The sequence below is a fragment of the Sylvia atricapilla genome, chromosome W, assembly GCF_009819655.1.
Source record: "Sylvia atricapilla isolate bSylAtr1 chromosome W, bSylAtr1.pri, whole genome shotgun sequence".
Classification (NCBI taxonomy): Eukaryota; Metazoa; Chordata; class Aves; order Passeriformes; family Sylviidae; genus Sylvia; species Sylvia atricapilla.
Window position 1 is genome coordinate 2,639,029 of NC_089173.1, and position 25,898 is coordinate 2,664,926.

At 44.7% G+C, this 25,898-nt stretch overlaps 1 protein-coding gene and 2 long non-coding RNA genes across 3 annotated transcripts in view; 1 reads left to right on the forward strand and 2 right to left on the reverse strand.

Moving 5' to 3' along the window:
• LOC136373324 (kinesin-like protein KIF2A) overlaps positions 1–25,898 on the reverse strand; it is a 178,589-nt gene that overhangs the window by 120,655 nt on the left and 32,036 nt on the right. The window lies entirely within an intron of this gene.
• LOC136373345 (uncharacterized) overlaps positions 1–25,898 on the forward strand; it is a 253,545-nt gene that overhangs the window by 113,847 nt on the left and 113,800 nt on the right. The gene's annotated exons all lie outside the window — the stretch shown is intronic.
• On the reverse strand, positions 7,691–9,177 carry LOC136373263 (uncharacterized). The gene is made up of 2 exons (XR_010745609.1): positions 8,353–9,177; positions 7,691–8,006 (listed from the first exon to the last, which is right to left on the reverse strand). It is a non-coding gene; the product is annotated as an uncharacterized lncRNA (long non-coding RNA).

Consider the following 25,898-nt stretch of genomic DNA (forward strand, 5'->3'; position numbering starts at 1 on the left):
ACGCTCCCAGGTAAGTGCCACCTGCAAATTTACTACTGAAAGACCCAGTACCCTCATCCATGTCATCAATAAAAATACTGAACAAAACTGGCTCCAGCATAGATCCTTGAGGGACACCACTAGTGACTGGCTGCCAACTGGATGCATCACTGTTCACCATCACTCTCTGGGCCTGGCCATCCAGCCAGTTCTTAACCCAGCAAAGAGTGCTCCTGTCTAAGCCACAGGCTGCCAGCTTTTCCAGGAGTATGCTGTGGGAGACAGTGTCAAAGGCCTTGCTGAAGTCCAAATAGGCAACAACCACAGCCTTTCCCACATCCACCAGGTAGGTCACCTGGTCATAAAGGGAGATCAGGTCATAAAAGGATCACCCATTTTAAACATTCCTGTAAGGTTTTCCAACACCCACAGGTCCCTTTTATGGCCTATATGAATCCCTGCCATTCTCAGATTTAAGGAAGATTTGCAGTTAGAGCTGCAAATTTATTCAAATAAGAACAAGACATGCCATGATAGTATTTTCTGTCCTCTTATCACATTTTTCTTTTCCTACTACTTAGTAAGTGAAGGTTCAATCACTCATAATGACATTCATATATTTCCTATGAGTTGACAGCTTGTAAACAAGTTCCAGAAATGGTTCGATGTTTTCTTATACATATTTTTTAAATTCCATAAAACTGAACATAATTTGGCTTCTCCTTGCACATTTAGTCAGCAATTCCTTGGACTCTTTTAAAACAGTTGTGCAGGCAGCTTTTTAAATTTTTTTTACAACTGTTTCTGAAATTTCCTCTCCAGAATCCTTTGTTATATATTTTTACAGCTCAAAGCCCTCTGTGTTCAGTACAAATTTCAATACAGTTATGGTCTCTATGAGCAAAGGGAGATCCAGTCAACTATCTTTCAAACAGCATTGGGGTTTAGTGGTTGTGTATTGGGTTTGCACTGCCAAGCTTTGGTAGCGGCAGGCTACAGGGTTGGCTTCTGTGAGATGCTGCCAGAAGCTTCTTCCATGTCCAACAGTCATTCCCTGGTGGCTCCAAAGATGGATGCACCACTGGTCAAGCTGGGCCAATTAGAAATGGTAGTAACACTTCTGTGATAACATATTTAAGAAGAAAGGAAAAAAAGTGATTCTGCAGTTGTAATTTCAGCAAGAGCAGAGTGAGAATATGTGAGAGGAACAACCCTGCAGACACCAAGGTCACTGGAGAAGGAGGAGCTGCTCCAGGCACCGAAGCTGAGATTCCTCTGCAGCCCATGGTGAAGACCATGGCAAAGCAGCTGTGCCCCTATGGAGTTCCATGGGGATGCAGAGATCCACCTGCAGCCCATGGAGGAGCCCCACGCCAGAGCAGGTAGATGCCTAGGAGGAGGCTGTGAACCCATGGGAGGCCCATGGAGAGAGGAGCCATGCTGGAGCAGCCTGTCCCTGATGGATTGCACCCCATGGAAGAGTGACCCACACTGCAGCAGTTTGGGGAGGACTGTTGCCCGTGGGATGGACTCATGTTGGAGAAGTTTGCTGAGAACTGTCTCCCATGGGAGGGACCCCATGGTAGAGCAGAAGAAGGACTCCTTTCCCTGAGCAGCAGGAGAAACAACGGGTGATGAACTGATCATAACTCCCATTCCCTGTCTCCCTGTGCTGCTGAAATAGAAGGTAGAGCTGGGAAGGAGGGAAGAGTGGGAGGAAGGTGTTTTTAAGGATTTATTTTACTTCTCATTATCTTGCTCTGATTTTGTTAGCAATAAATTCAATATCTCTAATTCAAGCCTGTTTTGCCTGTGATGGTATTTAATGAGTGATCTCTCCCAGTCCTTATCTCAATCCATGAACCCTTTGTTATATTTTCTTTCCCCTATCCAGCTACAGAGGGGAGTGATAGAGCGGCTGTGGTGGGTGCCTGGCATCCAGTCAAGGTTAACCCACTACAAATTACTTTTAGTTTTTCTACAACAGGATTTAAGACTGTGGTAGATTAAAATAGTGCAGTGAATACTCTCTGCTAAAAGACTGAAATGACTTAGTCAGTCTTCTGTTGCAAGAGACTCTAAGTAATAGGAGGCTGGACAGAGAGCAACCAAGTCAAACCAACATGGCTAAGCATGACGTTCTCCAATTTATTTTTTTCCGACAGTGGGTTATATAGAATTAGAGTATAGTTTACAGTGACAGGGCATACAAAGAATGCAAACAAAATACTATTTATCTTATTCTTAAGGTGGCCGAACTGTTCAGGCCACAACATTATAACTAGAAACCTACTATTTCCTGGGACTCCTTAACATGAATTTCCACCTGCGCCACAGCACAGTCTTGCAGGCCTGCACTGAGGCCCAGGCTGGATAGCTCACCCTTGATCCAAATATAAATCATGTCCTCACTCTCTAAGAAAATCCACAACAGTCTTTGCCTTCCCTTCCCCCTTTCTCATTTTGTTCACTGCTTGAATAAATGGAAGATACCTCCTACCTCCTTCTCATCATTTACTCTGCTTTCTCTGAAGCTGACAGTACGTGCCTAGAAGCAATACCATTTGCATCACATAGAAAAATTCTACCAGCCACCTTTAAAGATGTTTTGAACTGGTATAATTTGCCTTTTATGACCTAACCTGTCAAATAGGGGTGCTTTTTTGTTTGTTGTTTTGTTTGTTTGTTTGTTTTAATTCCTCTTACTTTTCAGTACTACATTTAGTAATAATATTAACTATTACTTACTTTATTACAGAGCGGCCAACTGTTGCTCCTGGTTAAACATCAGAAGCCTTTAGTTTCATGCAAGTTTAAAGCCTGTTTTTTTCCCTTATCTTAATAAGGTTCTAAAAGCTCAAGCTCAAATCAATAAGTAAACTTTGAGCACTATTTTACTTCAAATCATAGACTATCTCAAGTTGAAAGGGACCCATAAGTATCAGCAAGTCCACCTCCTTGTTCCTTGCAGGACTACCTAAAATGAAACCATGTGACCAAGAGCATCATCCAGATGCTCCTTGAATCCTGACAGGTTCCGTGCCATGATCACTTCTCTGGGGAGTCCATTCTAGTGATCAACCACTGTTTCAGTGAAGAACTTTTTTCTAATGTCCAATCTGAAATTCCCCCAATGCACCTTCATTCCATTTCCTCATGCCCTATTGTTGGTCACCAGAGATCAACACCTTCCCCTCCAATGCTCTTGAGGAAGTTTCAGACTGTGACAAGGTTCCCCCCTCATCCTTCTCTTCTCTTCTCTTCTCTAAGCTGAACAAACCAAGTGACTTCAGCAGCTCCTCATAAGTCTTGCCCTCAAGACTTTCACCATCTTGGTCGCCTTCCTCTGGACACACTCTGTTTGACGTCCTTCTTCTATATTGGTTCCCATAACTGTAAACAGTACTCAAGGTAAGGCTACACCAGTGCAGAATAGTGTGGGATAATCACCCCCCTTGACCAGCTGGCAATTCTGTGCCATATGCACCCCAGGACACAGTTGGCCCTGTTATGAGGGAGGCTAAGAATTAATTCATGCCTGTAATAATATTTTAGATAAAGTGCTGAAAGTTAAATATGCGAAGCACCCCTTTTGTAAAATTCAGACTGAAAAACCTAAAACTCAGGGAGAGACTTCATTTGCATTTGAAGGCACAGAGCAAAGTTCAGATCCAGGGGGGAGACTTCATTTGCACTTGAAGGCGCAGGGCGAAGTAACATTTTTTTTGAAACCAAGGAGCGATCACCACTGTCTGACCAAACACCTGCCACCTGGACTTCATCGCCGGGCCGGAGGGGAAGACAAAAGGACTTCAGTAAACCCGGGAATAACTATGCAGTGCAAAAGATAACACTATATCGGACAGGCTGAAGAGATTTACATCCTGAGTCTAGCCTGAGGGCACAAAAGCTGTATAAAAATCTAAGCTCCAGCAGCAATTTCTTGTGAACAAGAGGAGGACTGTTTTGCCAGATAGACCATTAGTCTGACCTTGTTTCACCATGTGCCGAGTCCCGGGGCTCAGCATCTTCAATAATAGTTTTTATTTTTGGTGATGGGCTTTTTTTATTTCCAAATTGACTTTAATAAATTTCTTTATATAAAACAATTCAGCTATTTTGCCTATAACAGAATTGGTGACTTTCCCAACGTGATTTCCAATCTTGGAACCGGAATTCTCTTGGCGTTTTGGGGGGGGGCGCCCCGCTGCTTTTCAAGCGGCCCAAAACGATGCGAGAAGCATCTCCGGGAACCAGTTGGAAATCGAGCAAATTCTGATAAAAAGCCACTACCAAAAAAGGAAAAGCTATCTAGCAAAAAGGCTCTCAGGGAAATCGTGAAGAACCCAGGATAGGGGTCTCTTCAGGTCGCCGCGGCAAGAATTTGCTCATAAAAATCTGAGTGCACGAAGAATCCACGAAGGAAAAAGGCACTGTAAGTACTTCATGGTTGAGCGGTGTGACCGAGCGTGTGTGTGCATGTGTGTGAGACGTGATTTATCACGAAGCAAAAGGGACCTGAGGACCGCAGTTCCCTAATCCCGCGAGGGACTGGGTCGGGCCAAAGGGAAGCAATTGTGGAGAAACCTCAGAGCGCGCGGGGGTTTTTTTGGTTGTGGTCACAAGTGGGCCGAAGAGAAGGAGACGTTCTTTTGAGTTCGGGAACTGGTAAACCTTCGGTGCCAGGACGGGATTCCGTCAGGACGAGTATTCATCAAAAAGGGAATTCAGAGAGCCATATACCAACAGAAAGCCCCCTCAGACGGTCCCTGGCGGTGGGTGAGTACTTTGGTAAAATTATTAGAATTAGAGGTACCTGTATTATTTCCAGCTCCACATATGCGTAAGTATTGGCAAAATGGGACAAAGGAAAAGCAAAATGCAAAAGAAATCTAATAGAGAGTTGAACAAGGGAATCCCGGAGATTCCCCCAGATAGTCCATTGGGGCTAATGTTACAGCACTGGGAAGAGAACCCTAGGAGGAAGCTAAAAGGAAAGGAGACGTTCCTCTTGAGTTCGGGAGACTGGTAAGCCTTTTAGCTACGGGCTTGGTGAGAAGCCCAGGACGCAAACCAAAGTTTTTTCACTGGACGAACAAAGTCACAGCTCAGCTCGCTGGAACGGGTAAGTAGTCCAAAAAGCGGAATCCGGTTTGTGACAGTTTGGAAAAGGATTTCAGCTCTTAGCGGAAGCTAAGAATTCAGCGCAAGACCTACCACAAAAAAAAAAAAAAAAAAAAAAAAAAAAAAAAGTTAAGAAAGTTTTTAATATAATGGGGCAAAGAAAAAGCAAGCACCAAGAGCTCTGTGTGTAAGGTAAAATGTTTACCTCAAACGCATACAAATCCAGGCTCTCCCCCGCTCCAAAACCCCCGCTCCAAACCTGGCGGGTGAACCCCCCCCTTCCCTCCGGCTTCAGTGTCTCTGCAGCTCCCTCGCAGAAGCGCAGTGTGCATGCTCCTCCCCAGCCCCGGGCAGTCCTGTCCCCACCCGGCCCCTGTAACCTGACCCTCTCTGGCGGGCCGCTGCCACTGCCGACACAACAGCCCCCCCCCCCCCCCCCCCCCCCCCCCCGAGCAGGGGGGCGTCCCTTCCGGGCCCCGGCCCCGTGTCAGTCCCGGGTGGGGAGGTTGAAAATTGAACAAATTTCAATTAAAAGTTTCCCCGTGGTAGCCAATCCCTATTCTAAACAGGATCCATCCGGAGAATGTGATTCTCCTAACCCTTTTTGGTCTGGCCCCTTTAAACAATAAGAAAGTTTTTTAATGTAAGGGGGAAGGGAAGAAATAACACTCAGAAACAGCAATCCATGCCTCCAAAGAAGCATGGGGAGAAACAAAAGAGACACCTTAAGAAAGACTGTTTAAAAAGAAAAAAAGATGAAAAATGTTCAAGGAAGATTAGGGGTGTCAGGGGCTCTATTTTTTTAGGGTCCCACTCCATTCAGGAGCCCTTGATAACACTTAAAGCGGGACCAAAAAGGGAAAATTTTGTGGTTTTTAATTGATTCTGGGGCAGAAAGAAGTACTTTTCAAAAATTGCCAGCAGGATGCACAAAAAGTTACTAAGTGAATTTCTGCCAGAAGAAGGAGTGAAGTTATTACAATATATTGATAATTTGTTAATAGCTGGCCCAAGGGAGGAGCAAATAAGAATATGTACAATCTCATTGTTGAATTTTCAGAAACTTAAAAGTTTCAAAATCAAAGCTACAATTTGCTGAATCAAAAGTAAAGTACCTAAGACATTGGATATCAAAAGGTAAAAACAAATTAGATCCTGAAAGGGTGGCTGGAATTATCGCTCTGCCCCCCCCCCCCCTCCATGGACGAAGGGGGAAATCAGGCAATTATTGGAACTATTAGGATACTGCAGACAATGGATTGAAGAATATAGTAAAAAGGTAAGGTTTCTTTAGGAGAGACTAAATACAAATAAAGTGAAATGGACTGAACAAGATGGATTAAAATTTAAGAGGTTAAAGGTGGCAATAATAACTGTTCCTGTGTTGAATTTGTCAGATGTAAAAAGGTAGTTTCAGTTGTTTGTGGAGTGGAGTTTTAACTCAGAATTGGGCAGGGACCAAAAACACCTGTGGGATATGTCTCTAAGCTTTTAGATCCAGTGAGCAGAGGATGGCCCACTGGCTTGCAAACTATTGTGGCAGTAGCTCTGCTGGTGGAAGGAGCTAAAAAGGTAACATTTGGGGCTTCCCCAGTATACTCACCACACAATGTGAGGGGCATTCTGCAGCAAAATGCAGATAAATGGCTCACAGATGCCAGACTCCTGAAGTATAAGACTATTTTGGTGCATTTACATGGTTTAAAACTTAAGACAACAGCTGCTCAGAATCCAGCCCAGTTTCTGTTTGAAGAGGTACTGGAGGAAACCTCCCATGATTGTGTTGAAATGGTGGAACTGCAAACAAAGATAAGGTCGGATTTGGAGGAAGAGGAATTAGAAGGTAGAGAAAAGTGGTTTGTGGATGGATCAGCAAGAGGGATAGATGGAAAGAGAAAGTCGGGATATGGGAACTCAAAGGAAGTAGTGGAGTCTGGCCCTTTAAGTGCTGGATGGTCCGCACAGGCATGTGAACTGTATGCAGTTTTAAGGGCTTTGAAAAGATTAAAAGGGAAGAAAGGAACGATTTTTACTGATTCTCGATATGCTTATGGCGTGGTGCACACTTTTGGGAAGATCTGGGAAGAGAGAGGCTTGATTAGTACGAAAAGATGAAATCTAGTCCATGAGGAATTAATCAAACAAATATTGGAAGTTGTGAAAGAGCCAACAGAGATAGCTCTCGTCTATGTGAAGGGACATCAAACAGGTATGCAGTTCAGAATCAGGGGAAACAATCTAGCAGATACTGAGGCAAAAAGAGCAGTGCTGATGGTTGTAAATATCCCCGAGGCTCAGGAAGGGAGACCCTGGAATATCCCCCTTACCATTCTCAAGAAGGAGATTGAAAAATATGAAGAAATAAGGGAGTAAGCTAGAGGAAAGAAAGTGGAAATTACCTGATGGAAAGGAGAATAAAATCAAAAGAATATACCAGGAAAATTCTGAAAAGATTGAATCGGCAAACACATTGGGGAGCACAGGCTCTAACAGAACATTTTTTTTGAGATAATTTAAAATGTGTTGGGTAAAATGCCTTCCTCTAGCTCTCTTAAACATAACAACTATATCTCATTCAGAAACAAGATTGTCACCATTTGACATGCTTTATGGAATGCCTTACAGACACAGAGTACTGGTTGGGCATCTTCAAATAGAGGATACCCAGATTCAGCCATATCTAATTACCATAAACAGAAATTTACAGGACCTACAGAGAAAGGGGCTCATTCCTCAAAGTGCCCCTTTGGGGTTTGCTATTCACAAAATAAATCCTGGTGATGAAGTTTTGACAGATACAGCAACCAGGACTGCAGAAAAGGGTGGACGCACACTTCAAGAATAAAGAAGGTTGAGTCTCAAGGCACTGCCCCAAAGTGGAGAGTGTCTTCGCCTCCTGGAGACTTGAAAAACAGATTTCAACGCCACCACAAATGAACAGAGGGGATCAGATAAGTTGTATAAAACCAAACTGTGATTGTTTTCCCTTTGTTTACTTTAAGTGTGTATACTGTAAGCATATTTAAGTTACCCATTGTGAAGGGGGGTGTAAACCAAGTGAATTGTGTACTAATTGTTTGGGAGAAGAGCAAAAAGAGACTAGCCACTTTTTAGTAATTGCCACTAGCTTGGGTCTACTGGAGTTAGATTCTCCAGAGTGGTATGAAACATATAAAAAGGGAATAAAAGGACAATTGAATGCAGAGGCCAAAGTGCTCGATGTTGAGTGCCGAAGGACAATCAAAGTACCTTGCTACTCAGATACAGTCAGGTTGTCCCGGTGGAGTGTCTTTAAAAGGAGGTTTGTGGCTCGGACCAACAGGACCCCAAAAACATACTCCTGCTGCCAAGAAGATGGGTTACCCTGCCGCGGAGTGCTACTCCGTGGGCAAAGGGAAAGGCAGAGGAGTGTTGTACTAGAGAGTCCTTGTAATACTGAGCCTAGTCCTGAGTGAAGTAGGGGGATTCCACCCCGAGAACCCTCAGAGGCTGACCCTCATGAAGGAGTGTGAAACATGCCTGGAAGGTTCACAAAAGGGACAAATAAAAAACCTGAAGTATCAACCACATTATGATTGTCCAGGGGATAGGAGAAAGGGATATTGTTTCTTTAATGGTACTCAATATAAAATTTGTGAATCAGAAAAAGGGATGGTATGCCATGACCCAAAGGCAATTACTAAAAACAGGCAGTCAAAAGCACACAGAATTCACAAATGGTAAACAGGAAAGATACCAAGTATACCTATAAGTGATCAATGTAACCGCACTCTTTGGATAGGAGGGAAAAAAGAATCGATTTTCATAGCATATTTTACAGTGAACCACTTGTGTTACGGGAGTGAACAATTGGGAATGTGTAAAGTAAGAGAAAAGACATATTGGGTGGGCAAGAATCTAAAATATGATGGGAAATCGGTACAGAAGGATAATCAAATAATACTCAATAATGAACAAGATTTTTCACAATTAGATAAAACATTTTGCTTTTCACGAAACAGGGAAGGTATAGGGCCTGAAGTAAAAATTCATGAAATCTCTCAAGAACTAAAAAGGCAGGAGGCAGAAACTAGAAAAAGGGAATAGAACAGGATAGACTTAAGTCATTAAGTGAACAATATGAGCAACTGGAAAGACAATATGGGGATTCGGGATCACTCATTTCTAACAGGAATTTATTTTTAGATCTTATGCAGGAGATTGCCTCCGAGTTAGGTCTAACTAATTGTTGGATTTGTGGGGGATTGAATTCCGCTGAAATGTGGCCCTGGAAAGGTGAAAATTTATCTCCAGAACAATTGTTAAAGTGGAATAAATCAGAAATTTCAAAAAACATATTGCGGCCCAAAGGGTGGATAATTGACCACCGGATAATTGGAACTTTTTGTATCAGCAGGGAGGGGTAAGAATTCAATGAGGTTGTAGGATATACCCGGTGTATATCCACATTAACTGTAAATTCAGATTAACAAGAAAGAAAATGGCAACCTGAACCTCCGATGGGATACTGGAAAAAAGAAAAAAACTGAGTTTCTTCATACTTTGTTCTCTAGCCGGTATCATGTTCTTGCCTTGTCTCATCCCATGTTTTATTCATCTAATACACTCTGTGGTTCAAGGCATGCAGATCGCAGCAATGCCTGCGGACCCCGAATTGGCCACAGGTAAAAACAACAAAATATCAAAAATCATGAAACTAAAAGAACAGACAGAAGAAAGTGAAGCTGCAAAAATATTAACAAGATTTGAAAACCAGGTGAAGGAAACTTCCTATGAGGAGAATTACATCCCTCCACAGGAAGCCTGGGATGACTACAAGGAGGAGTTTTAAAAAGAGGTTCCTAAGTGGAGCATGAATTAAATTTCTAAAAATACAAGGTGGGGGATTCTGTTATGAGGGAGGCTAAGAATTAATTCATGCCTGTAATAATATTTTAGATAAAGTGCTGAAAGTTAAATATGTGAAGCACCCCTTTTGTAAAATTCAGACTGAAAAACCTAAAACTCAGGGAGAGACTTCATTTGCATTTGAAGGCACAGGGCGAAGTAACATTTTTTTTGAAACGAGACAAGGAGCGATCACCACTGTCTGACCAAACACCTGCCACCTGGACTTCATCACCGGGCCGGAGGGGAAGACAAAAGGACTTCAGTAAACCCGGGAATAACTATGCAGTGCAAAAGATAACACTATATCAGACAGGCTGAAGAGATTTACATCCTGAGTCTAGCCTGAGGGCACAAAAGCTGTATAAAAATCTAAGCTCCAGCAACAATTTCTTGTGAACAAGAGGAGGACTGTTTTGCCAGATAGACCGTTAGTCCGACCTTGTTTCACCAGGTGCCAAGTCCCGGGGCTCGGCATCTTCAATAATAGTTTTTATTTTTGGTGGTGGGCTTTTTTTATTTCCAATTTGACTTTAATAAATTTCTTTATATAAAACAATTCGGCTATTTTGCCTATAACAGCCCTCCTGGATTCCAGGGCACACTGTTGAGTCATATTCAACTTGCCATCATCCCAAATGCCCAGATCTTTCCACAGAGCTGCTCTTCTTCTTCTCATCCCTCATTTTGTATGTATAACCAGGATTATCCTGTCCCAGGTGCAGAATCTTACTTTCATATGGCTGGTCATTGCCCAGTTCTCTAGTCTATCTAGATCTCTCTGTAAGGCCTCTCTAACCTCAAGGGAGTTGTCTCCGGGATGGTTTATTTACCCCATCCCGTTTTTAGGGTCTTTGATTTGTTTTGTGCCATGAGGTGGCGGCTGTCCCCACTCCACCCCCCATCCTCCCTGGCTCCAGGGCTGTCGCGATGAAAGGGAGCTGAGCCGGGGTTTCCGAGGGGAGTTGGGGGCAAGGCGAGAGGCAGTCTCGTCTCTTCTGGCGGTCGGTTCGACTGGACACACGCGGCCGGTATATCTGACTGGGGATCCTGTTGTTTCTGTGGGTTTTGCCTGCTTCTTTTTGGTTTTCTTTTGCTTTGGAACTGTGACTGAGCTTGCCGGCTCGGCTTCTTTTGCTGCTCTGCTGTCAGGAAGCCCAGAGCCAGTGCGTGCCCCGCCAGGACCCGGGACCGCCCACGTTTCCTGCCAGGGGGCTGCTCCCACCCTCCGCACAGCCCGGATCTGAAGGACCAGCCAGTGCTGGTAAGAACATCCCGCAGAGCCTTTTACTGCGTTCGGGAGCCAGACTGCTACTGCCCAACCCTCACCGCACCTCTGCCATCGGTCCGGGTTTGTGCTACACTGTAGCTTTTCACCCTCTGCCTGCCAGAAGGTCCTGCCATTCCAGTTTGCTGCTTCCGAGAGTCCTGCTGGGGCACTGGAATCGGCTTCCCCCGGAGGGGTTTGTAAAACAAGTCCTTTTTCCATCCCTTCCTATCTCGGTCAAGCTGCTGTAACTGTGTGGTCTCCGATCTTGCACCGGAGCGCCCCCTGCAGCCGCGGGGGAATCATTGTACCTGCCCTGCCCACCAGGAGCCTGCCAGTGCCCCTGCCGGCTGTGACCGTAACTACACCAAAAGGGGAACGTGCTTGACAGCCAAGAGAAGGCTGTTATTGGGTTTCTGGTTTTGTTTGTTGTTGCTGCCATTGTTGTTGTTTGTTTGCTTTGTTATCCATATACATACTAATAAAGAACTGTTATTCCTTTTCCCATATCTTTGCCTGAAACCCCCTTAATTTCAAAGTTATAATAATTCGGGGGGGGGGGGGGGGGGGGGAGCTGTCATATTTTCCATTCCAAGGGAGGCTTCTGCCTTTCTTAGTAAACACCTGTCTTTCAAACCAAGACAGGAGTCCACAGCACCCCTTAGTTTAGTATCATCAGCAAACTTACTGTACATTTGACTCCTGCATCCAAATCATTTAGAAAAACATTAAAGAGCACTGGCCCTAAAATTGAGCCTGTGGGAGCCTCACTGGTGACTGGCCACCAGCCTGATGTAACCCCATTTACTGTAACCCTTCATGCCCAACTTGTCAGCCAATTGTTCAGCCAGTGTATTATGGACATGTCTAGCTCTGTGCTGGACATTTTGTGCAGACCATAAGAGACAATATCAGAAGCTTTGTTAAAATTGTGAAAATACCACATCTACCGGTTTTCCTTGGTCCACTAGATGGGTGACCTTGTCATAAAAGGAAACTAAGTTGGTTAAGCATACTCTCCCCTCATGAACCTGCGCTGGCTGTGACCAATGAGTGCATTGTCTCTCAAGTGTTTTTCAATAACTCCCAGAATAACTTTCTCCACAATTTTACTAGGCACTGAGGTGAGACTGACAAGCCTGTAATTACCAGTCATCCTTCTTATCTTTCTTGAAAGTTGAGGCGATATTTTCCAGCTTCCAGTTGACTGGGACCTCTTCAGACTCCTAGGACTGTTGAAAAATAATGGAGAGAGGTCCCATGATAACATTGACCAGCTCTTTCAGTACCCTGGGATGAATCCCATCGGGCCCAATAGACTTATAGAGATCTAGATGGAGCAGCAGATCCCACACAAGTTCAGAGTTGGTTGGGAGTTTATCATCCCCCCAGTCATGGTTTTCCAACACAGGCCTCTGAGGGTCCCAGGGCCCAACATCAGTATTAAAGACAGAGACATTAAATGTCTCTGCTTTGTCTATGTCCTCATTTGTGAGGTGACTGATCTCATCAAGTAACAGGCCAATGCTATTTCTGATCTTCCTTTCCTTTTTGTTGTCCTTCACAGTGCTGACCAGCTTGAACTCTAATCAAGCTTTGTCCACACAATGGTGAACAGCATCTCTGTAGTCCTCATGTGTCGCCTGTCCCTGCTTCCAGTACACTTCCCTTATCAACCTAAGTTCTAGAAGATCCCTGCTCAGACAAGACAGCCTTCTCCCCCACTTGCTTGACTTTAGACACTTTGGAATTTCCTACTCCTGCATGTTTAAGAGACGTCTCTTAAAATATGACCAGCATTCATGGACCCCTTGGCACAACTTGAGGCTGTTCCCTCTGATCCTATCACTTGGTGTTTTGGAGAAGGACCCCCACCTCACCACAACCTCCTTTCAGATAGTTGTAGAGACTGAAGAGGTCCCCCCTAGCCTTTTTTTCTCCAGGCCAAACATCCCCAGCTCCCTCAGCCTCTCTCTTCATCAGACTTGTGCTCCAGGCCCTCCCCTATCTCTGTTGCCCTTCTCTGGACATGCTCCAGCCTCTCAATGTCTTTCCTGAAGTGAAGGGCCCAGAACTGGACACAGCACTTGAGGTGCAGCCCCACCAGTACCAAGTACAGAGGGACAATCACTTCCCTGGTCCTGCTGGCCACACTATTTCTGATATAAGCCAGGATACCATTGGCCTTCTTGGCCACCTGGGCACACGCCAGCTCATGTTCAGCCACTGTCAACCAGCATCTTCACAGCCTTTTCCACTGGGCCACTTTCCAACCACTCTGCCCCCAGCCTGCAGTGCTGTAGGATGTTGGTGCGACAGAAGTGCAGGACCCAACACTTGGCTTTGTTGAACCTCATACAATTGGCCCCAGCCCATCATTCAGCCTGTCCAGATCCCTCTGCAGAGCCTTCCTACCCTCCAGCAAAATCCCTCATCCAAATCATAAATAAAGATATTGAACAGGAATGGCCCCAGTACTGAGCTCTGGGGAACACCACTACTTACCAGCCGTCAGCTGGATTTAACTCCATTCACCACGACTCTCTGGACCCAGCCATCCAGACAGCGTTTTACCCAGTGAAGAGTACACCCATCTGTGCTGGTTTTGCACGGAAGTGATTTTTTTTTAAGAAAAGCTCTGGCAAAACCAATTAGTGACTAGCTTTGAATATTGACAACCTGTAGAACCAGTTAGAGAGCTAGATATGCCTCTGGACTACACAGGTTAAAAATCAGAAGGATCCCAGGAAAAGTTCTCTTTTCTTCCAGCCTGGGAAGAGGTAACCAGGTGCCGGCGGGATCATCCCTGCTCCGCTGCGTGGTCCCCGGGCCTGACGCAGCCTGGCCAGGCCCTGCCGCTGCTGTAGCCCTGGCAGGGCTGGGCCCGGCAGCTGCTGGGCAAGGGGACGAGAGGAGAGAATGCCCCGTCCCGGCAGGATGGGGCCAAGCGGCTGCTAACATTCTGCGGCTAATCTTTCCCCCCCCCCCGCCCCCCCCATCCCCCACCATCGCGGCCCCGGGCTGGCCCTGCCTAGGGCCAGGCCCCTTTCTGAAGAATCCTTCACTGTAAATAGCTCTGGCCACTGCTACCACGTCATCGGGCCGGGGGGGAGGGGGGGAAGGGGGGGAGGGGGCAGCCATGCAGAGTGGCCCCACAGCAGCCAGAACCCTGAGATCCTGGCCCCACCCTGGTGAAGACTGAATTTACCACTTCAGCTACTGCCTGGAAGAACCATCATGCCCTCTGCAGACGTGGGAGAATGTTAACTCTTTCTTTGCACAGATGAAACTTGCAGAACACTAATCCTGTCTGAGTGAAAAAAAGGGACAGTGGATGAAATGAATGAAATGTAAGAAATTCCCTTTTTTGACACAGTCTGTCATTTGTTAAGAAAGTTATGCTGTTTAAAATGTTATGCCAGTTGTAACCTGTCTGTTAAGGAAGTTATGCTGTTTGTACCAAAATTTGTACCCTCAAAACCTTATTCCAAGTTGTATACCCCCTCTAAAACCCTGGGTTCCCTTCCCCTTCCGTCGGGCTAGGCTGTCCCCATTCCCTACCAGCTCCTCGAACTGCCGGCCCCGCCTAATAGGAAAATCCAAGGACTTCCATGGTGCATCGCTCCAAACCGAAGTGCAGTTGCCGGCAAGCGGACCCAAAAGCCGGGACCCAGCACAAAATCCAGATAAAAGGGAGACACTGCAACACCGAGAAGACCCTCAGCTACCTAAGGACTGAATTCTGCTTCTGCCGCCTCGCCATAACCACAAAGAGACTGGGAAGAAGACGCCCCTAGACCACACGAGCCTAGTTGAGTTCCTGGGGATTCCCGCGAGGCAGGAGCTCCCGACTCTGCTGCGGGGAGAGCAGCAGATTCGCCTGACACCTGATCCTCAGCGGCGACAGAAGCGAGGACTGCGACAGGAGCAGCGGCGGCGCAGGCGACCCCTCGAGTTCCCCCTTGAAAGAGCTGACTAATAAAGGCTTTTCAAAGGAGCAGGTCTCCTGGCCCGTTTATAATAATTTGGGGGCTCGCCGGGATCTAAGCCACGCCCAGAAGAGGACCAGGACGGGAAGGCGCAGCCCGACCTCGGACCTCCTGGACAGCTGGACATCCCAGACCAGAGGACGACGCTCGCCAGCCTCGTGGGACGCCACTGAGGAGCATCGGTAAGAACAACCGGTGGCGGGAGTGGAGACGAGCGAATGTGGAGTGAATGAGGGGGGGAGGCCGGCAGCTCGGACCCCCCAAAGCAGGAAGTGAGTGAACTGGGAGAGATTGAGGCGTCTCCAGGGGCATAGGCGCCCCCCTCTGGACGTGCGGAGGAGAGAGTGAGTGGCACGTCAAAGAAGTGGGTGGCAGAAAAGGCTTGGGCCAATTTCAAGCGTGCGAAAGGGCTCGAGCAGTAGGAAGCACGCACCACACTGGCTGAGGTTATAGCTGGGAGTGTCACAGGAGACTAGCGCTGGCTGGGGTAGCGGCTGGAACCCTAAGGGCAGGGTTGCCCAGGCTACTTTCAGGGCTTGTGAGTTGGCACTGGCTGGGGTAACTACTGGGGTGTGGGGAGAGAGAGAGAGCACGGGCTGCGGCTACGGCCCAGAACGTCTGAGTACCTGGCTGGGGTAGCAAAGATAAGCTGCTTTTGGGGTGCTTTGGAGACTGGCTGGAGTAGCTGTCGGGGTGCTGGGATAAAAGAGTCTGCATTGGTCGGGGGTACCCAGAGAAGAGGTACGCTGTCCGGGGTGCAGAGGAGTAAGAGTTAGGGGAGTCCCAGAGTGTGAGGGACTTTTTAGGTAGGGGTAGTGGCTGAGGCCCTAAGGGCGGGTCACCAGGCTACCTGTGGAGCATTCCGAGCACTGGCAGGGGTAGTGCCCAAACCCTAAGAGAGGGTCCCTGGGGCTACTTACGAGTGTTCAAAGAGTGAGTGAGAGTTAAAATTCGAGTTGCCCGCCTTTAAACTTGTGTGTGTGTAGGGGCACCTTAAAGAAGTTTAGTTAAAACGAGGTCAGATAATTTTGCTTTGTATTGCCCTGAAGTAAAGTTTCTGTCAGGGTAAGAGCACCGTAGTTTTTATTTGAAACCCAGTGAAAATGGGGGCGTACATAAGTAGAGTGGAGCCAGTTGAGGAGAAAAGAGAGAAAAAGATAAGAAATATTCCACCAGACAGTCCACTAGGACAAATGTTATGGGAGGTTGATGAGGCCACTAAAAGCTTAGACAGAATCAAGATGATCCATTATTGCATAGAAGCTTGGCCTAACCTAAATTTACCTGCAAAATGGCCATGGTGTGGAACTAGAGACCCCTGGATGTGTTCACAATTAACTCAATACTTGAAATCTCGAAGAGATTCAAGTGTTGAACAGATACTCTATGCTATCTGTTGGCAAAAACAAGTAGTCAAAAATAAAACAACAAAAATATGTAAGTTACAGCAAGGGAAACAAAGGAATGAAAAGCAGAAGAACCAAAAAGAAGCTAGCCATAATTGGGACCCCTTAGAACATTTGCCTCCTCCTACAGTTTATCCCGAAGTAATCCTCCAACCTCACCTAAAAATCATACCTTCCCAAACTGTAATCCCTGTTCCTTCCCCAGCTTACCCCCCTCCAGTTTATAACCCCTCTTACCCTGTGCCATTCCCTAACACTGGTCTAACCTCCTCTCCTTCACCATCCACAATCCCTGCACCCTCTCACAGCTGGGAGTTAGGTCTGGCACCTAACAATGCATCCTGTCAGGCAATAAAAAACCCAGAAAGTTACCCTTACAGTAACACCAGGTCAAAAACCAAACTCTTTCCCCTAAAGGAGGTCCCATTGGGTGGGGCAGTTGGAGGAATAGGATTTGTCAATACACCTTTAACAGCATCAGAAGTCAGAAGTTTTAAGAAAGAGCTGGGGAATCTAGTTGAAAACCCAGTGAGAATTGCCAACCAGATTGACCAGTTTTTGGGCCCAAATATTTATACATGGGGAGAACTAAACTCCATCTTAAATATACTATTCAATCCAGACGAGGTTCGGCTGGTTAGGGCAGCAGGAATGCGCATCTGGGAAAGAGAAAACCGAATGGCCCCCCCCGGTGACCAGAAGTTGCCAATAGCTGACCCAGGGTGGGACCCAAACAGAGGAGAAGGGAGGAGAAATATGGAAGATTATAGAAACCTAATGATAAGAGGTATTAAAGAATCAGTTCCTCGGAGTAGCAACACCAAATTAGCTTTTAACAGGACGCAAGAGAAAGATGAAACCCCAGCAGCCTGGCTGAGCAGGCTCAGACAGAATTTCCAGCAATATTCTAATTTGGATCCAGATAGCCCAGAGGGACAGATATTATTAAAGTTACAGTTTGTCACAAAATCCTGGCCAGATATCAAAAGAAAACTTGAAAAGATGAAAGACTGGCAAGACCAAGAAATAAATGAATTATTAAGGGAAGCCCTAAGAGTATACCTTAGGAGAGAAGAAGAAAAAACAAAGGCAAAAACCAGGATTATGGTAGCCGTGGCCAGGGAAAGTGTAAAGGATCTCAGAAAGGATACTAAGAGTGAAAGAAACACAAAATCTTTACCAGAAAAGGTAAGAGAAAGGAACCCACCACCTTGGGATACTCTTCAGAGACCAGGAGAGACCCGAGCCTGTTTTTATTGTGGAGAAATAGGACACTTTAAGAAACATTGCAAAAAAAATGTCATTTGATGAGACTGTCATGAGGGAACAAGAGGCATTAGAAAAATTATTGAGGAAGGAGGTCAAGGAGGATTGGGGGTGTCATGGGCTCTATGCATTAGGGGACCCCATGAAACATCAAGAAGGGCCCATAGTAAATTTTGAAGTAGGTCCCCAACATGAAGAGTTTGAGTTTTTAGTGAATACTGGTGCAGATAAATCATGTATTAACCGACTTCCAGTTGAAATTGCGATTAGAAGAAAGACATGTGAAGTCCTAGGAGCAGAAGGGGAGCCTTTCAAGGCTTCAGTTATAAAAAATGTAGAAATTAAAGAAAATTCCAAAAGATGTGTCACTAATTCGATATATCTACCCAAAGTAGACAGTAACCTGCTGGGAAAGGACCTGCAAGTTCAGTTAGGAGAAAGGATTCTTCCTAGAAAAGGAAGAATGGTGCTACAAATCATGAGGCTGACTGTTAGAGACTTAGGGGAAGTCAGGCCAGAGGTCTGAGCTGAGGAGAGAAAATATGGATATTTAGATATCCCACCTATAGAAATAAAAATACAAGAAAAGACACCTCCTATAAGGGTCAGGCAATATCCTATTTCTCTAGAAGGGAAAAAAGGACTAACCCCAATTATAACCCATCTACTCACAGAAGGAATATTAAAACCTTGTATGTCACCCCACAACACTCCTATTCTGGCTGTAAAAAAGGCAGTGCAAAACCTAAGAGAAGTGAACAAAAAGACAATTACCAGGCACCCGGTGGTACAAAACCCCTACCCGCTCCTGAGCAGGATTCCTGGAGAGCAGTCCTGGTTTACTGTAATAAATCTAAGGGATGCTTTTTGGACCTGTCCTTTGGCAGAGGGGGGCCGAGATTGGTTTGCTTTTGAGTGGGAGTGCCCTGAAAGTAAGAGAGGGCAGCAACTGAGATGGACTCGTCTTCCTCAGGGGTCCACTGAAGGCCCAAACCTCTTCGGGCAAGCCCTAGAAGAGTTACTGAGACAGTTTATCCCTAAAAACGGTGTGCAAATCCTGCAGTATGTAGATGACCTCCTAATGTTGGGGAAAAAGCAGGATAAAGTGAAGGGAACCAGTATTAATCTACTGAATTTTCTGGGGGAAAAAGGCCTCAAAGTGTCAAAGAACAGACTGCAGTTTATAGAATCGTGGGTCACCTGCTTCAGACACCTCATTGGGGAAGGGTGTAAGAAATTAAGCCCTGAGAGAATCTCAGGTATGCTCTCAGTCCCAGCTCCAACCACAAAGAAAGATACAAGAAAATTATTAAGACTATTTGGTTATTGCAAGCTGTGGGAAAAAAAATATTCCCAAAGTATTAAATTTCTATATGAGGAATTAGTCCAACCTGAACCTGTGAAATGGACAGATAGAGATGAAGAACAGTTGAAAGACCTAAAAACAAAATTGTCTTCAGCCCCTGTCCGGAGTCTCCCAGACCTTAAGAAAAAGTTTGACCTATTCATTAACTCTGAAGGGGGAATAGCTTATGGAGTATTAACCCAAGAATGGGGAGGACACAAAAAGCCTGTCGCATATCTTTCCAAACTTCTGGATCCAGTTGCAAGAAGGTGGCCGGCTTGCCTCCAGGCTGTAGCAGCCACAGCTGTTCTTGTAGAGGAAGCACAAAAGCTGACACTGCAAAGAAAAATCATTGCACACACACCCCATGATCTCAGGACAGTGTTGAGCCAAAAAGCTCAACAATGGCTGACTGACTCTAGAATTTTAAAATATGAAGTGATTTTAACCGGCACCAGTGATTTGGAGCTAATCACATCAAAAAGTCTAAATCCTGCCCAGTTCCTCTCAGGGGAACCCACACCAAACTTAGAGCACAATTGCCTGGAAATCATAGATTTACAAACAAAAGCAAAAGAGGATCTTGAAGATATACCTCTACCATATGGGAGGGTGCTATTTATTGATGGATCATCTAGGCTAACTGAAGAAAAAAGGATATCAGGCTATACAATAGTCAAAGGTAGAAAAAGAGACAATTTAAAAGTTACAAAAAAAGAAAAACTACCCCCAAACTGGTCTGCCCAGTGTTGTGAAGTCTATGCTCTCAAAAAGAAATTAGATTTATTAGAACAAGACCGAGGTGCAATCTACACAAACTTGCAATATGTATTTAAAATAGTAAACACATTTGGAAAGATCTGGAAAAAAAGAAGCTACCTAAATTCAAAAGGGAAAGATCGGATACATAAAGAATTAATTAAATTAATATTAGAATCTCTTACGAAGCCCCAAGAAATAGCAATTGTACATGTCAAAGGATATGAAAAAGGAAACACATTTGAAGGAAGGGGCAACCAAGTAGCTGATCAAGCAGCCAAACTAGCAGCTCAAAAGCTGGGAGAACCAATAAAAATTCTTACCTTGAATGATATACCAGCTGACAAAATTAATAAACCAATGTATAATAAAAATAAATTACAAAAAAATAAAAAAGTTAGGTTTACACCAAAGGAAGCAAGGGGAATGGCTGACCCCAGATAGAAAGAAATTCCTAAATAAGGCAATAGCTCGAAAAATACTGGCAGAAATACACAACTTAACTCACTGGGGCACCCAAGAGTTGTGTAATGATTTTCTGAGAGAACACCTATGTGTTGGAATCTATAACCTGACTAGAGCAGTTACCGAAAGATGCCTAATTTGTCAAAAAGTAAATAAAAAATTAATAAGAAAGCCCACACCAGGGGGAAGACAAATAGCATTAAGACCCTTTCAAAATATACAAACAAACTTCACAGAAATGCCTCCAGTACAAGGACATAAGCATCTTTTGGTTATAGTTGATCACTTAACACATTGGGTGGAAGCCTTCCCTACAAAAAGGGAAACAGCACAAGCAGTAATAAAGATACTACTAGAACACATCATCCCCCGATATAGACTGATAAATAACATCGTTTCAGACAGAGGCCCCCACTTTGTAGCACAAGTCCTGCATGATATTGTTAAAGCCTTAGAAATGAAATGGCAGTTACATACACCCTGGCATCCTCAAAGCTCAAGAAGAATTGAGAGAATAAATAAAACCTTCAAAAATGTATTAACTAAATTAATAACAAAAACTGGAATGAATTGGCTAAAATGTTTGCCCCTAGAACTCTTGAAAATCTGAGTTCGACCAAGGTCAGACATAGGGGCTTCACCATACACAACTATCCCGAATAAAAAGACCATTGCCACTTCCCAGTGTCTCTGATACTCCGTCCAAATAGACCACCATTAGAGACCCAGACACACTTAAAATAACCTTCAAAAGACAACCAAAGCCCAATTAGAAACAAACAAACAAAAAAAAACAACAAAAAACCCGTTGTTCAAAATCTTTCCAAGTTGTTATCAAAAGCTGTCATTTAAAAATGTTCTCTGTAAGTTGTTCTAAAATATCATGAAGTGTTAAGCTGTTTTAAAAAAGTTGTGATAATATCATTACAGATCTCTCATAGGGCACACCACAGAAGGGCTAATCAAAAACTGAAAAAGAAGTGGGAATACACTGAAAGGAACTCCATAAGGCCAGCTAAATACCTTCCCCAACCCAAGAGGCAAGACCAGGTGAGATCGAGACAATGGTTCATACTGGACTCTTGGGAGGACTAAAACATAGTCCTATTGAGCAAACACATCGAAAGAGCATGCTCTAAGAGCTATTGTCCCACTTCCCCAACCCAAGAGGCAAGACCAGGTGAGATCGAGACAATGGTTCATACTGGACTCTTGGGAGAACTACACACCATCCCATCTATGACGGGGAGAACCTGCAGTCCCTTATAAGAGTTCACACTCATGTAAATCCCACGTGTTTTGATATAAAGCAGTATTAGATTGCATGAAATGCTGCAACATTTAAGCAGCGCCTAACTGGAAAGTGCCCTATAAGAGAATAGTTTTACTTTAATTAGAACCTCAAACTGAAGAACTAAATAAAAGATATTCCCATGAATCAAAAACTGCCAATTGATGCGGGCAAAGGCCCGATCAAAGAAATAGAGGGGGGACTGAAATGAATGAAATGTAAGAAATTCCCTTTTTTGACACAGTCTGTCATTTGTTAAGAAAGTTATGCTGTTTAAAATGTTATGCCAGTTGTAACCTGTCTGTTAAGGAAGTTATGCTGTTTGTACCAAAATTTGTACCCTCAAAACCTTATTCCAAGTTGTATACCCCCTCTAAAACCCCGGGTTCCCTTCCCCTTCCGTCGGGCTAGGCTGTCCCCATTCCCTACCAGCTCCTCGAACTGCCGGCCCCGCCTAATAGGAAAATCCAAGGACTTCCATGGTGCATCGCTCCAAACCGAAGTGCAGTTGCCGGCAAGCGGACCCAAAAGCCGGGACCCAGCACAAAATCCAAATAAAAGGGAGACACTACAACACCGAGAAGACCCTCAGCTACCTAAGGACTGAATTCTGCTTCTGCCGCCTCGCCATAACCACAAAGAGACTGGGAAGAAGTGACGCCCCTAGACCACACGAGCCTAGTTGAGTTCCTGGGGATTCCCGCGAGGCAGGAGCTCCCGACTCTGCTGCGGGGAGAGCAGCAGATTCGCCTGACACCTGATCCTCAGTGGCGACAGAAGCGAGGACTGCGACAGGAGCAGCGGCGGCGCAGGCGACCCCTCGAGTTCCCCCTTGAAAGAGCTGACTAATAAAGGCTTTTCAAAGGAGCAGGTCTCCTGGCCCGTTTATAACAGTGGAGACATGTAGAGAGACAATATGAAGACACCAAGGTCAGTGAATAAAGAGTTGAGTCTTAGATGGAAAGACAATGAGAAGATGCCTAGTCTTAGGCTGAAATTCTTTGGTAAAGCCATGGAAATAGACTGTATTATGCTAGAATATCCCTTTAAGTTGTGGAAATATGTATTGGGGAGATCAAAAGAGTGTTCAGATTGCAGATATAAGAAAAGGTATTTGTGGTAGACTAAGTAAATACTGAAGTAGCTGTGATCTTATGAGAAGCTTGAACAGAGAGAGAGAGATGAAATGAAGATCTGCCCCTGAGACATTAATTTTGAAGAATAAAGGACTTTAGTTAAACTTGATATTGTTGAGGTAAACTTCCCTTTGTTAACAGAAGCCGGATTTAAGGAACCAATAAATCAGGAGGCCTGTCAACTTAATCAATAGACTCCAAGAACACAATGTGATCATAAATCAGATAGTCTTGAGAAAACAGGATCCAGGTGTCACCAACACTAAAAGGTTAAAAAGTCAAAGCGAGGAAGACCCATCTTACTTCATCATTTTGAGACCCATTTCAAAGAACAAACTACTCATGCTTAATTGCTTTTTGGCTAATTACCATATGAAGCGGGGAATGGGACGGACCAGAGTTATCAATATGCATTTGTGTTTTGGGTATTCAACACTTTTGTACATAAAAAGACCCTGTGAGCATCTGTAAATGGCGCATCTGTATTTGGGAGCTATCCCGCACGCTGCCCGGCGTCGTAATAAACATACACTTTCTAACTTCAAACTGTTAGAGAGTCTTTGTCCCTCAGAGTTGGATATCGGTATTGGACCAATATCCATATTTTTTTAATAAATGATTTTGGCGACCGTGGCAGGACACTGCTCTCTCTGGCCGAGGGGGCCATCGGGGTCTGGGACCCCTCAGGGCGCCCGCCCAGAATTTCCTGGGAAGAGGGGCTCCCACGGCCCCGCTGACACCCCCGGGGAAAGACCAGACCCTGCTGGAACTACGGACAAAAGGTATGTTTAAAAATATTTGGAACAGGTACCTTTGAATAGAGGCAGCTTATAAGTCATAAAAGACGTCTTATGCAAAGTAGAAGCCTGACTGGGTTTTGGAAACTCCACGGAGTCTTGTAAATGGTTGGTTGTGTTCCAGGTAAAGCTGGTAACTTGTGACTGCGTCCCGTGTGCACCAGGGCCGCAGGTTTTGTTGGTTTTTTTTAAAAGCAGTGGGGGCTTCGATTTCAGCTTGTAGTTTAAAGTTGCACCTTGGTGATCCTTAACCTGAAGGGCTAGCCCGAGTTTTGGGGCACAAGCAATATAAGGCAAATTATAAGCAAAATGGCCAATCCTATCTGTAATATCCCCTTCAGCCAACCAGTTATTCCCCATTGACCAAATTTTATTCCAAAAAATCTATCATCTTGTTTTAAAAAGTTGTACATGTTGTTGTAGGTCCTGAAGCTTCCGGTGAACGGATTCTGATTTGGTTATCTATCAAAGGAATTATAATAATAACACATATAAAGTTGGATGGTTGTCAATTACCAAAATATTATCTCATTGTCCCAGCTTCTGCAACAGCTGAAAAACTCCTTTTCAGGGAGGGCTTAGGTAGCCTCCTCGAGTAAGACTCTCCAAGTTTACCTCAAAAGTCTGTTAAGCTGTCATATATATAAGGTCAAATTGTCAAGTCAAAGTGACTTGTATTTAGTTTTTGTTATGCAGAAAACATCTGGATTTGCTGATGAAAACATCTCCTCTAGTTAAAGTCCAAGTGTGGCCAGGACTTTGGCTTTATCTTAGAGTGATATCTCTTAAAATATTTTTAAAACAAAGCTCTTAACAATAGCAACAATAAAATACTCAATCAATCAATAAGTCATGTCTTTCAAATAACTATCTTAAACCTAACTTAACTTACTTAACTTACTTATTTTAATTTACTTATCCTAACTTACTTTTTATCTTAAAACACAGAAACCTTACAAATAACTATAAATTTATTATCACTTAAACTTTAAAAACCATAATCTTAAGTTATACTTATCAAAGCCTAAACTTAAAATAAATTTTATTATTACTTAAACTTCATAAATCTTAAATGTAACTTATACTTAACAAGTCTTAAACCTAAAAACTTAAAAACCTTAAACCTAAAAGCCTTAAACCTAAAACAAACCACATAAAAATAATTTTTTAATACCAATAAAATACTAAAACACAATCTAACTTGGATTTAAGTACATCAAATCATTACAATTAAAAATTCACTTCTATTTCAACAAAAATAAATGATTACTGCATTTTCTTTTGTGTACTTTGCTTGTGATCATGGCACCTGCTCTGCAAGCATTTAGTAGTTTTCACATTTCTCCCTCTCCTGCATGAGGAGTGGGGGCTCAACTCTTGTGGTGCTGAAGCTGAAAAGCCGGGACCTCTCCACTCTCCGCCAATCGCTGTGAGGGAGGGAACACCATCCACTGTCGCCTCTCTCGTCGCCGCCTCTCTCCCCCGCTTTTGTTGCAGTGCTGTGCTGTGCTGTGATTGAGCAGGTCGCGCCGCCGCCTCTCTCGCTGCCGCCGCTGCAGGAGATGCAGCTGCTGCCTTGCTCTGGTCTCCACCTCCCCCCCTCCTGCGCTTTACCACTTCCCTGGGACCGGGAGAGGGGAGGGGGTCGCGCCGCCTCGCTTGCCGCCGCCTCACACTACGCCTCCTGTGTCGTCCCCGCTGCCAGCCCCCCTTGTCGCTCTCAGCTCTGCCTGACCTCTCGTGTTTCACCACGCCCTCAGGGTCTGGCGGCTGGGCCACTTCCTGATCGGTCAGTTCGTTCTCGGTGCTGGTGAGAGAACTTCCGCTCCTGAAGCCACAAGGTCTTATTCAATGCAGCAGAGCGGCAGGCAGGGGCCATTGTGCCTCTATTGGGACTGGGACTTACAAACAATGAAAAATTCGCAATCCTGGAGCACTTTTGTATCTCTCTGCGTCATTCCTCGTCCCGTTAAAAGCCTGAATGGTGATTTTAGCAGTCAGGCAGTCTCAGCAGCCTTTGCGTTCGGCCCAGACAGTTCCCAGGTAATTAAACGTTTCTCCCAAACCACACCGAACTCCTGAGCCATTTTTCTGTCTTTTCCGCCTCCAAATGATACAGTCCCCCAGTATTTCTCCTATTTTCTCCACTCTGTCTCACAAAACACAAGCGATGGTCTGGCTATTTTT